Source organism: Cebus imitator, unplaced genomic scaffold (genome assembly GCF_001604975.1).
Source record: "Cebus imitator isolate Cc_AM_T3 unplaced genomic scaffold, Cebus_imitator-1.0 Scaffold165, whole genome shotgun sequence".
NCBI classification, from domain to species: Eukaryota; Metazoa; Chordata; class Mammalia; order Primates; family Cebidae; genus Cebus; species Cebus imitator.
Window position 1 is genome coordinate 1,460,451 of NW_016107480.1, and position 13,197 is coordinate 1,473,647.

At 40.8% G+C, this 13,197-nt stretch overlaps 1 long non-coding RNA gene across 1 annotated transcript in view; it reads right to left on the minus strand.

Annotated features, from left to right (window-relative positions):
- The window catches only part of LOC108314940, a 28,259-nt gene extending 15,288 nt beyond the window's left edge, over window positions 1-12,971 (minus strand). Inside the window, exon 1 of the long non-coding RNA XR_001829741.2 lies at window positions 12,875-12,971. This is a non-coding gene — a long non-coding RNA (uncharacterized LOC108314940). The remainder of the gene's footprint in view (window positions 1-12,874) is intronic.
- Window positions 12,972-13,197: the final 226 nt, after the last annotated feature.

The window sequence follows — 13,197 nt, forward strand, 5'->3', positions numbered from 1 at the left end:
CCATGCTGTTTTACACTTGTGTTTGGTTAAGCCGGTGAGGAGTGTTGATAATCCAGAAGATCCAGAAGAGAGAAATCGAATAAACCGTTTTTATTGCCTTCTGAAAAGGCAGCTGAAAAACACAGATGTTCATGCTTTGTGGCTAAGAAGGTGAAAAAAAAATACAGCAAGGAAGAAAATTAAAAACCTAAGTCAATATAATCAGACTAACAGCAGGGAATGGCATCATCTTCCGACGCCTGCTGCTCCTGATGTAACACTTGCCTGTCAGAGGCGATACATGAGCAGTTGTCCTAGGCATCAGTCTGGACGTGTGGGCACTAGAACGGGCCGTGGCAGCGTACCTGCCTAACGACAGACCCTCTGTGCAGAAAGGCCCCTGGACACCTCACTGCTTCCCTTACTCATTTCATTCTACCCTAGGAGATACTCATTTTTTAAACACTTCATCGAGGTATATTTTAAATATGATAAAATTTCCATGTTTTAATTGTACAATTCAATACATTTAGTTTACAGAACTGTACAACCATCATCAATCAAATTATTAGAACATTTCAATCACACTAAGTAGAAACCTTGTACCACTTAACAGCCACTCCACACGCTCTCTCTCAGCCCAAGTTAGCCACTCATCTACTTTATGTTTCTAAAGATACTTATTTTCAAGATGACATTGGAAATGCATAGCTTTCTCACCTTTAATTTATTTCCCTATGTATTTAGCCTTAAATACCGGAATGAATGAATGGCAGATTTGATTCCAGCCCCAGGCCCTTGAACATTGGAGTGTGTTTTTTACCAATAGAGATCCCTCATGTGGATGGTGACAGAGAAACCAATGGGTTGAGCCACTGTTTTCTATTTTTATTCTGCTAAGACTCAGATGTAACGCTGCTGCCTCAGACTGAGGAGGCAGACACCCTATGAAGCCCCCGGATGCAAAGCCAATCGGCAGTTCTGTTTATAGAGACAAATGAGATGCCAGTTTGTTAGACCCCGTTTCAGTTCACCAAAATAAAAATCGGTGCACAGGAAGAAAAAGAGGGAAACCTGCCTGGGGGCTCTGCCTCTGCACAGGCACATCTCTGCTCCTCCCTCCATGGTGTAAGATACACCACATTTTCTAGTTTACAACCATGAAACCATGGTTGTCTGCAAGTTCTTGACGTTTCAGCTCATCTGCTTGACTGTATTTCAGTACCTGGTTGACTGAGGGATTTTGGAAGGTGTTAGATCTTCTAAGCATTAACTAGTTTTTTTTATAATGTTATCACCAAATAAATACTTATTCAACATTATGCATTAGATAGCAAGAGACGAGAGAAGTAGCAGGTACCATCTAAAGTCTAAGAAACTAGGAAAAGATTGTTTCATCAGCAAAGTTTGATAAGGGCGTTTGAAAAGGGAGTAGAGGGAGAAAGCATACCAGTCGAGAGAGGAGCGTACATATTTCAAAAAAAGAAAACGCAATGTTAAAATTGCCATGATTGGTTTTTAGTCATAATATTTAGTTCACTTTGAAATTCCAAGAAATACTGAAAATGATGAATTTTTTAAACGTGGACACAAGTTTTTAAAACTGATCACTAAATTTGTACTCAAATAAAAACAGTACAAGATTCATCCTTTGAGAGAGTTACAAGCAGTAATGCTATGAAAGCCCAGAACAGAGGTTACTTCAGATAATGCAAGAGGGCTTCATGGAGGAGGTGGTGTCTGAGATAGACAATTGAAGTTCATTTGAGTCAGATAGGCAGATAGCACAGATGTGGAAGCAAAGGGTCTTTTTAAGTAGCAGAAGGTGTACAAAAGAGCTTACATAAGACCATTCATATGGAGAAACCTGCTCAACCCGCTGCCAGGCAGAATGACAAATGGTAGGGTGAGGTGAAAGAGGACCCAGGCAAAGTTCACGGCAAATCTGAAAGAGCACCAAAAATGAAAAATGGTCAAGGCTTGGTGATTCTGCTGAAAGGAAATGGAATGTGGAAGAGCAAGGGGGAAAGAAGAGACAGGTTTTGACACCACCAAGGTTTCCAGACTCCATGCAGAAGAAACGTGCATACCATTAGCAGAAGTAAGAACACAGGATGAAGAGCTGCTTTGGAAGACAGTGTGATTGAAGATGGTGTAGCCTCAAAGTTGGCACAGGAGGCACACTGCCTGCAAGCCACAGGCCCCTCGATCCCTTCCGCAGTGCTACTGAGAGAGGCTGTACTGACACTGTGACAGCCCAGCGTCCCCACACTCCACAGGCCTGGGTGTGGATCACATTTCTTTACAAGCCTGAGCACGGAGGTTTCTCAGGTCACTCCCAGCATCCATTCTCTTTCCCCAGAATAGGAGCTGCTGAGGTGAAAGTCAATTGGAACAGTTCAGATTCACAAACCTCAAAGTCCACTTAAATGCTTCTCCTATTGTATATATTCCTTAATGGACTATACATCCTTGTCACAAAATTATAATTAAGATAAAAAGCAGTTCTCTAGTGGGAAGAACCCAGGATTTAGTTTCACCAGAATGGCCTTGGAACACCAGTCCATCCACTAACTAGCTGTCATGTCTCTGACCTTAAGTCTTCTCACCTGAAACACGGAACTAATAATAACTTTTATGTTGTGAGGACTAAACTTTAAAAAAAAAAGCTTTAACATAACATGGACCGGTTCCTAGAGTGTAGCATTGTTCCTCCCCCATTTCTAGATTAAAGCTTGAGCCTGATATTGAAAGATGAAAACGCCATTCTAATATTGGGTGAAGAAATTTAGAGGCAGAAGCCACTGGGATGGAATGTGGAAATGTGGGACAGATGGTTCCTAAATGTTTATGGAGTCAACTGTATTTATTATTGATTTGGGCACTTGGTTATATGCGATTTTATTTTCCATATGTATGTTTCAACCAAAAAGATTGAAAACAAGGCCAGATACCATAAATCATTTGGGTTCTTTGGCTTCCAACACACTGCACATGTAAAATCATAGTACTAAAACGCATTGCTTTCATTTGCCAGGGCTGCCATAACAAAGTGCCACAGGCTGGGTGGCTGACACCAGAGGTCCCTAACCTTTTTGGCATGAGGGACCAATTTTGTGGAAGACAGTTTTTCCGTGGACCACAGGGGTGGTGGAGGGGATGGTTTGGGAATAAAACTGTTCCATATCAGATCATCAGGCATTAGATTCTCACAAGGAGCGTGCAACCTAGATCCCTCGCATGTGCAGTTCGCAGTAGGGTTTGTGCTCCTATGAGAATCTACTACCACTGCTGATCTGACCGGGGGTGGAGCTCAGGCCTCAGTGCTCCCTCGCCCACTACTCACCTCCTGCTGTGCAGCCCCGTTCTTAACAGGCGACCAACTGGTACAAGCCCATGGCCTGGGGGTTGGGGACCCATGGCTGAAACAACAGAAACGTGTTTTCTCACAGTTCTCATGGCCAGAAGTCCAAATTCAAGGCGTGGCAGCTTTGGTTTCTTCTGAGGCCTCTCTCCTTAGCTTGTAGATGACCATCTTCTCCATGTTTTCTCTGTGGATTTCTGTATCCAAATTTCCTCTTCTTACAAGGACATCAGTCAGTTGGGTTAGGATCCACCAAAATGACTTCATTGTAACTTATTTATCTCTTGAAGACTCTGTCCAAATACAGTCACATTCTGAGGCCCGGGGGGTGAGGAATTCAACATAAGAATTTTGGGAGACGCAAGTCAGCCCATTGCACATGTTTACCATAGAACAGCGTTTTCTGGTTTGCAAAAAGTTGGTATACATACACCATATCATTTATCATTCAGAACAACCTGGAATGCAGCTGGTTTGAGAAATCATTCACAGCAGAGAAAACTGAGGCTCACGGACTAGATAGTTGAACCAGGACTCAAATTCAGGACTTTTGAGTCTAAATATAGGCTTCTTTTCACCTTATCACATCACCTGTCTGAAATGAGAAGCTGACAGTAATTAGAAGCCTAAAAGAACACACTTGTGATTTTTTTTGACAATGTATTGTATACTATAGTGAACAGAAGCCATGCCACCTTTACCTTCTCATAAAGCAAATGGCTACACAGCAGAAATATCAAATGTCTTTGCTTTTGACTAGAATGTGTGCATTCACTATGAAACTGAATTATTTCATGGTGATCAGAAGCCCTGATTGGCAGAATTATACTCTTTGACATTAAAATAACATCCAGTTAGTGAATCTGGTTTAGTAAACCCAAACATTTCAATAAAATGCAAGGGAGAAAGAAGACAAAGCGTCCTTGATGGTAAAATTCCAGCAGGCAGGAAACCAATGGCTCCAAGATCCAGTTTTTTTTTTTCTTTTTTTTTTTTTTTGAGTTTCGCTTCTGTTGCCCAGACTGGAGTGTAGTGGCACGATCTCAGCTCACTGCAACCTCCGTCTCCTGGGTTCCAGCAATTCTCCTGCCTCAGCCTCCTGAGTAGCTAGGATTACAGGTGCCCACTGCCACACCCGGCTAATTTTTTATACTTTTAGTAGAGACAAGTTTTCACCATCTTGGCCAGCTGGCCAGGCTGATCTTGAACCCATGACCTCAGGTGATACGCCTGCCTCAGCCTCCCAAAGTGCTGGGATTACAGGTGTGAGCCACCGCACCTAGCCCTGGCTCCAAGATCCTTTTCATCTCCAAGCCTCAAAGGCTCTTACTTCTTTGCACCATTTCGGCACACAGCTCAACATCAGACACACAGGAGCTGTCAGTATGTTTTGGATTTAATTGAAGCTGATTAAGCATCACCACTTAGACACTACACATTATGGAACACCCCTTAAAATACCAGCACAACTACCTGTCTCCAGCCTCTTAACTGTAGAGATCTCACAGCACTTGGCTCACAAATCCTTAAAACAAGAATGTGAAGTAGGAAGATGAAATGTAATATACTGTCCTCTTAATGGGTACTCATTACCAAATAAGGATATATTTTCACCCTTACTTGCTCTTACGTTCTCTTTCTCTGTCAAAACTTTAAAGACCAATTCAATTTTATGGAGAGAGGTCAAGTGTTCTTATTCTCCCCAGTCCCACATTTTAAAGCTATCACTTCAAATGCCTGAGTAATTTCTATTAAACTGACCTCTTTAAATAAAAAGCACCATATAATAAAGTACGACTCCTTTGAGATTAGAGATTCAGTTAAGGATTTTCTATAAACTAATGTGGGTGCTTTCTAATACCTACCTAAAGCAACAAAACCGTAATGGTTGCTAGGTAGAGTTTTGTATCAGAATTATAGATGGAATTAAACAGTTCCGGCTGACTTTTTTAGGAGTAAGATCAAATCGAAGTGGTGAAAAGATTCTTAAAATCAAGAGTGAGCTCCTTGAAGGTTGGATCAGGTCACAGTTGTATATGGGCTTGGAATGGTAGACACTACGTGATTAATGAACATGTAAGCCTGGCTGAGGTCAAAAAAATCAAAGCGGGCATGTTCAGATTTAAGAAAAATGCTTAGTAAGGAATGTTTATTTGCCAAAGAGCACCCCATTCAGCCTCCCAACTCTTCCCTGCATTTGGATTCTAGTGACCTTAAGTTATACCCCCAGTAACCTGAATTCCCTAGACTTTCACCATTCAGATCTTTGTCTCTTCTTTGACCCCAAACTTGCTAAATATATGCATCTGATTGAAACTAAAACTGGACTAGGTCTTGAAAACCCACTTCTTTGTTATAAATTGTTTAAATGAGATATAAAGCAGGCAACTGGCTGGGCGCAGTGGCTCACGCCTGTAATCCCAGCACTTTGGGAGGCCAAGTCGGGCAGATCACAAGGTCAGAAGATCGAGACCATCCTGGTCAACATGGTAAAACCCCGTCTCTACTAAAATATAAAAAAAATTAGCTGCACATGGTGGTGCGCACCTATAATCCCGGCTACTCGGGAGGCTGAGGCAGGGGAATTGCTAGAACCCGGGAGGTGGAGCTTGCAGTGAGCTGAGATCGTGCCACTGTACTCCAGCCTGGAAACAGACCAGAACTCCATCTCAAAAAAAAAGAAAGAAAAGGCAATTAGTAAATACAGAAATACCGACTTCATTAGTGACAGAGCCAGAACTTGAAAGGGGACTTCCACTTCTTAGTTAACATCCCCTTTCCTCTGCCATTCCACTGTGGCCCACCAGTGAGCTCATACTAAACTCATACAACAGAGGCCATATATTTACAGTTTATTATGGACCTTAAAAATGAGTAACTACTTTCGCCAAAGAATTGGGTCTAATTTCGACAGATACTATAATAGTCTAATAAGACAAATGAGATTTTCAAACCCCCTCTCGTCATGATGTTGGCCCATAATTCTACCCATGTGTTGCTTCCCTGCTGCCATCTGGAAAGCCAAGGGGTTGGTGACAGTGAATAAGGTGGTGTTTCAATGACCTGTAACTCCTAACTCCACCACTGTTATATAAACCATACTTTTATTTATGGCAGGATAATATTGTGAAATATTAGCTTGTAGTCCTTGATCCTTGCCCCATTTATTCAGCTAAAGCATTTTTTATTCATTGCCTTAGAGGAGGCATACTGCAGCAGACAGCTAAAAGAAAAAGATAAATGGAGTCAATTCTTGTTTTCAAAAGCATAATTCTCCAGAAGAAATGGGAAAAAGCAACGAGCAGTAGTCTTTAGAGTGTGCTCAGCAAGGAAAGCCGGCCATTTTACTCCCAAAGAGACAGTTTCCCTTCACAGAGGAGCAGAGGGTGGAGGGAAAACGGACTTCTGCAGACTTCTGAGAAACAGCTGGTTAGATCTGGGCGTTTGAGATCTCTAAAATGAAGAAGGAATGCATTTTTCTACATTTAAACTTAATTTTGCTTTTGAGCCTCTGATCCCTGGATCATAACTTCATTCAGTTTAGGGATTCCTCCCTTTTCCCTTTTACATCTGTAGGGGAAAAGAAATAACTACCCCTCACTCATCACTAGGTTCATGGCTGAGGCCCCCATAGCAAAGGACAGAATGAACAAGAGAAAAGCAGAGAAACGTATTTAAGTTTTACATGGTACAGGAGACTTCATAAGGAAACGAAGACCCAAAGAAACAGTGAAGCCTGTATTTTTTTTTTTTTATGCTAGGCTTGATGAAGACATTGATAGTTGTGGGGAAACAGGGTTGAACAAAAGGGCATGATCTAATGAGGGGAATTTAGCAAGGCATGTTTTTCAGATTCTTCTCTGTGCCTGTGTCTTCAGACATAAGGATGTACTTTTTCTCTTGGTCTAGAAATGGCAACTCCCATGTGAGAGCTTTACGTTCTTCTTCAGGGAAAGATTAGGAAGGAATTTCTGACATACCTAGGTTTTATGACCTGTGTCACATGAAAAGGGCGAGCGGAAAGGTAAAATGACCTTCCTGAAACCTCCCTTGCAAAGATTATGACAGTGAGAGAAATCTAACATGAATAACTCCATCTTGCTTCTAATGTCTCTGGCTGGCTCTCTTTGCCCTTTTCTGAGCGTAGGCCAAGCTAATCATGGGAGGAATTTAGTTTGTAGTTTAACTTTGAAGCAAGATGATAACAGCACCTCCCTAAAATGGTTGCTTGAGGGTGGTTACCAAGGCGCCTTTATTAGACTAAAGAAAAACCACAAGATTAGGATTACAGAAGAGGCCCGAGTTCTGATAAAATGTAAGTTTAGTTTCTGTCATCTCTTACTGCTCAGGAATCATGGGGCCAGAGGTCACATAATTTATAGCTTCCCCAATTGTTTCTATATATAACATCACTATTTTAGGACCTAAGTTTGGTCTTTTGAGATGTTTTTCAGACTAACCCCACCCAGACTCATGACTCATGACTCAACGGGTCCCCTGGCCTCCCACTCAGAGGTGACTTAGCATACAAGGATCCCTATGATTGTATCCTCAACCAGTCAGCAGTACCCACCCCCTAATTCCCTGCTCACTGAACTATCCATGAAAAATCCTGACCTCTGAGCCTTCAGGGAGACTAATTTGAGTGACAACTCTGTGGCGAGCCTCCTATTAATTAAACTCTTTCTTAACTGCAATACCATGGTCTCAGTAAACTGGTTTTGTCTGTGCAGAGGGCAGGAAGAACTCATTGGGCAATTACATTCCTGCTTCTGCTGTTTTCTCAAATTCCTTCAGCTTAAAAATTGTGGGGTGGCATGTCCTGAATGTCATAACATCTAAGTTTAGGGGATGACATAGAACTAAAGTATCAAGGGGCCGTGAAGGAGTCTGGTCTTCAGTACACCATGTAGCCACACTAGCATCTTCCTACGCTGGCATGCATCCACACTAGCTGAGATGGGGATGTCCTCTTTTACACTGGGTCCTCTGTGCATTCCTTCCTACTATAGGGCCTCTTTAGTTATTACTTATTCTCAAGTATTTTCTGGCCACTTTTGATCATGGGGAGAACCTTCCATTTATTCTTCATTTAGTGGATCCTTGGAATACTCTGGGGGACTCTCTGAGACTCCATTTACCTACCGTATCACACCCATGACATTGTGATAGAAGAAGACATATATATTTGGTCTTTGTTTCCAGTTCCTGGCACAAGAGCTTCTAAAACCCTTGGAATTGTCTGAGTGATAGGGGTGAGAGGATTATCTTTTGTTATTCATAATAAGACCCTTTAAATCACATCTGAGTTTGCTAATGGGGTGACTCAGTGGGCTCTAGATTGTTTCAAGATGAAGGCTAGTTGCAGAGGAGCCAACCCTGTGGTCGGAGGGTTGGAACTTAGCTTCACCTTCCCACCCCTTCACCTCTAGAGAGGGAACAGAAGCTGGAGTCTGAGTCAACCACCAATGGCCAGTGATTTAATCAGTCTTAGCTACTTAATGGAGCCTCCATAAAAACCCCAAATGGTGGGGTTCCAAGAGCTTCTGGGTTGGTGAACACATTCAGGTGAAGAGAGGGTGGCATGTCCTAAGAACACATGAAAACTCTAAGCCCTCAGAAGCACAAAAACAACGTAAGGATTAAACCTGGAAAAATAAGTTACATTTCTGGCTCACCTGAGTTGATGTACTGAAGATTTATACCTTTTAGATATTCCAAACTTTAAAAAAAAATTACTTCTGTTTTTCACATTTGCCTTGCATAAAACTATTATAGTCATCTTGTTGTACTTGAAGTTAAAAACTTCAGGCAGTATAATTCTGAAGTTAGTAGGTATTAAATGGAAACAAGTAAAACCAATTCATACTGTTTTATTCAATAAAACAATAGTCTTGCAATAACAAAAATATAGGGTTTGGCAGTTTTTTGGGGGGGATCAAGCTGTTTTTTATATTCATAACATTCCTTTAGTATAAAAATATCTAAGGCCTCATTTTCTCTCGGTCTATAGAGACCATTCCTTTTCTTTATTAAGTTACAGCTTGTCATGCCATGCTTTTTTCTTATTAAAATATTTATTTTTGTTCTAAAGTTGTTGAGGACTGTAGGATGTTTATGCTTTAAAATTCCAGGGTGTACTTGAAATGACATAAAATGCCTAGATTCAAGCTCCAAGCTTCATCAATTAGGTAATTTTATTAGTATTAGGCAAAAATGAACAGCATTTTTATCTACCGTGGGTCAACTCTACGTTAAAGCAAAAATGCTACCATATTAGCATGAATATATAGCCGTCCCCAAAAGGCTGGCAGTTAGGATAATGTGCTAATTATATTAAAGCAATCCACCCGCCATGAACAAACACAAATGGTCCAGCATATGAACTGTAGTCCTCTGTCAAGGTGTTAAAGGTTATACAGTTAGAAAATGGCCCTATTCTTTTTCTATATTCAACAAGGTCATAAACATATAGATGACTGTATTACTATTGCTACATATGGCAAATGTCATCAATAAGCAATAAAAAGCAAAGGACTGCCTAAGTAGATGGAGAAATTAGAACCAACCCCCATGGAAGAGTAAAGAAGAGGAAGCTGATGGATTTTGCCTTTAATAGGTTTTAACCTTATGTTTATACTTTGAGTATCTGAGGTTTTTAAAACCTGTTACTTGAGACTTTGAAAGCCCAATATGAAAGTATTGCCAGAACAGTTGAAAAAGAAGGTAAAAGGTGACCAGGAGTCATTTTTCTCATTTTTAAAATAAATAATTAGATGATTAAATCTTGGAGATCGTTTTCTAGATTCTAGATTCTTCCCCCCCCCCCACTGCACTGTCCCCCTCCCCGAGATGGAGTCTCGTTCTGTCACCCAGACTGGAATGCAGTGGTGATGTGATCTCAGCTCACTGCAACCTTCCCATCCTGGGTTCAAGCTGTTCTCCTGCCCCAGCCTCCTGAGTAGCTGGGATTACATGTGTACACCACCACACCTGGCTAATTTTTGTACTCTTTTTTAGTAGAGATGGGGTTTCACCACATTGGCCAAGCTGGTCTCGAACTCCTGACCTAAGGTGATCTGCCCACCTCGGCCTCCCAAAGTGATCACAGGCGTGAGTCACCAGGCCCGGCCTCAAATTTTGTGATTCTTTATCACATCCCTGCCCTAATATTATCATCATATATTTCTTCCATCATGTTCCGTGGTAAAGAAGAGCTCCTGGCCCAAATATGGATACAATATACTGTGGAAGACTATTCCTTTTCTACCTAACAAGATGCTGAAATACACACAGTGCACAAAAGAGAAGCTCTTTTCAACCACTGTATGTGGCATAATGTGTAACTTTGAATCCAGTTCTTAATTTAGGAAAATAACTCTGGAGACTGGAGAATGGGATTAACTATTTTAACTGTCTGAGGAGGTGTGGCTTTAGCAGAAGACAGAAGGAAATTCCAGGGCATTAAATTGTGCATTCAGTAGCATAAGAAACAGAACCAGAGCCCTGACAGAAGACACAGTGGGTTTCAAAAACAGGTCACAAGAATCACCTAGTCTGTGACTATCATTGTAAAGATGAGAAAACAAATCCAAGAAGTTTATTGCTGAGACTAGAAACACACATTCCTCTAAGAGCAGCAAGCCTTCTGTAAAGGGTCAGTCAGTAAATAGATGTGGTAAGCCTAGTGATCTCTGTCGCGACTACTCCACTCTGCCATTGTAACCCCAAAACAACCATAAACAACATGGAATGAAGGCACATTGCCGTGTTTCTGTAAGGTTATTTGCAAAATCAGGCTGAGGACTGGATTCGGCCCACTAGCCACATTCCATCAACCCCTGCACTACAGAATGTTATTCTAGATCCCTTTTCAGTGTTCCACTCATCACAAATTAGGGAAAGCAAACTATTCTCCTAGTATAAATAAAGTGGCTTTTAGTGCTTCTCTAGAATGGCTTGAGATAACCCTTTACAAAAGTAGGTCTATACTTGCAGATAGTCATCTTTGTTACTTACATGCAGAGACTGCCTGGGAACAGATATAATGTAAATAAAACATGAACCAGTCCCAAGATTTTCCCATTTCTGACTACTGAGCCTTACCACAGACTTCTCAGTTATATGCGTCACCTACTTTTAGTTATCAGTCACTTACAACCAAGAATCCTAAACAATCAGCTAATCAAATTTCCACGTATCCAACAATTACCACTTAGATTATTTCACCAGTTAAATTATTGACCCTAATTTCTATGTTTTATTTTGACTATCTTTAATGCCAGTCCTTCACAGATTTGTTACATATGTCTGTGGGCTTAAGCAGAGATGAACATTTTAAAATCATTTAAAGAATAATCATCATTACTAATATGTAATAGAATGATACTTTACATTTGTGTAGTACCTTGAAGTGTAAAATACTCTTTTTTTTTTTTTTTTTTGAGACAGAGTCTTACTGTTTCCCAGGCTGGAGTACAGTAGTGTGATCATGGCTCACTGTAGCCTTGACCTCCCAGGCTCAGGCGATCCTCCTGACTCAGCCTCCTGATTAGCTGCGACCACCAGCATATGCCACCATGCCTAATTTTTTTTCTTTTGTAGTGACAAGGTCTGTGTTGAGCCAGCCTGGTCTCAAATTCCTGGGTTCAAGTAATCTTCCCACCTTGGTCTCCCAAAGTGTTGAGATTACATGCATGAGCCACTGCCCAAAAATGTAATCAGCCCTAAAATGGTCTTTAATTATAAAACTATATTATAAAAATTAATTATAAATTTATTTCTTACTATAGTGTTGTGGGATAAACTGTTCTGATTTTATAAATGGAGATCACTTAATTCTAGAACTCCCTCAAGGCCTCTCATAGCTAATAAATAAGACTAGAAACTTCAGTCTTATGAATGTTAGCCTAGTGCTATCTTACCTATATTTCCTTTTTCTGTGTGGACAACAAACTATTCTGTCATCTTTTTTTTTTTTTTTTTTGGGTTACTTCCTTTCTATCTGTCAGGCAGCCAGCTCTGAGTTACTCACTGCTTCTGTCATCTCTTCTCCACATACCAACTTCCTCACCATGATGATGACACCAATAATACAGTTTCTTAATAATACGGCTCTGGAAAATCAGATAATGAAGCATGTTGCAGATTACATGTTAAAAAGGTCAAATTCACACTAGTTGACAACTTGAGACAATATGAGATCGTTTTCACACAACAGCTCTGTGGCAGGTATGGGACTCCTTTCTCAAGATCTTTTTGGTTGAGGTTGTGTTGCACTGGCTGAGATTGCTGAAACAGTGGCCTATGCATGGAGATGTAGAATCTGCAGGAATAGTACTGCACCGTGAGTAAGTGAGGATACCCATAAGACTTCCTTAAATACAATGATGGTATATTTTGAGCTCTTTAGAAAACCTAAGCAAAAATCTACACAGAAATGCAAATGTGACACTGGGATTTATTTTTCCCTCGGAAAATGAGGGATCAGTCTTCCAAACTGGCATTATAGAAGGAAGCTGGCACGCTTACCTTTGTCTCTTCCAGCTCTACAGTTCAATGAATTGCTCCCAGCACGCCACTATTAGGCCAATTCAACCTCTCTTTTCATATTCATTCCTCTCCTTTGGTTGTTGGAAGAATGAATTTTTTAGTTTCATGAAAACAATTTAACTGTAGCATTCCTAGGTCTGAAGACTTGAGTTATCTGGGTCTCAAGAGTTTAATTGTTTGGCAAAGTGCTTTTAAATTTACCTCTCCATTTGATTAGACCTGGGGGAACCAGTTTTTTTTTTGCTCATGATCCAGAACACTCCTGTTCTAGAATTCCAGGATATTGAGTAGATAGATGCTAG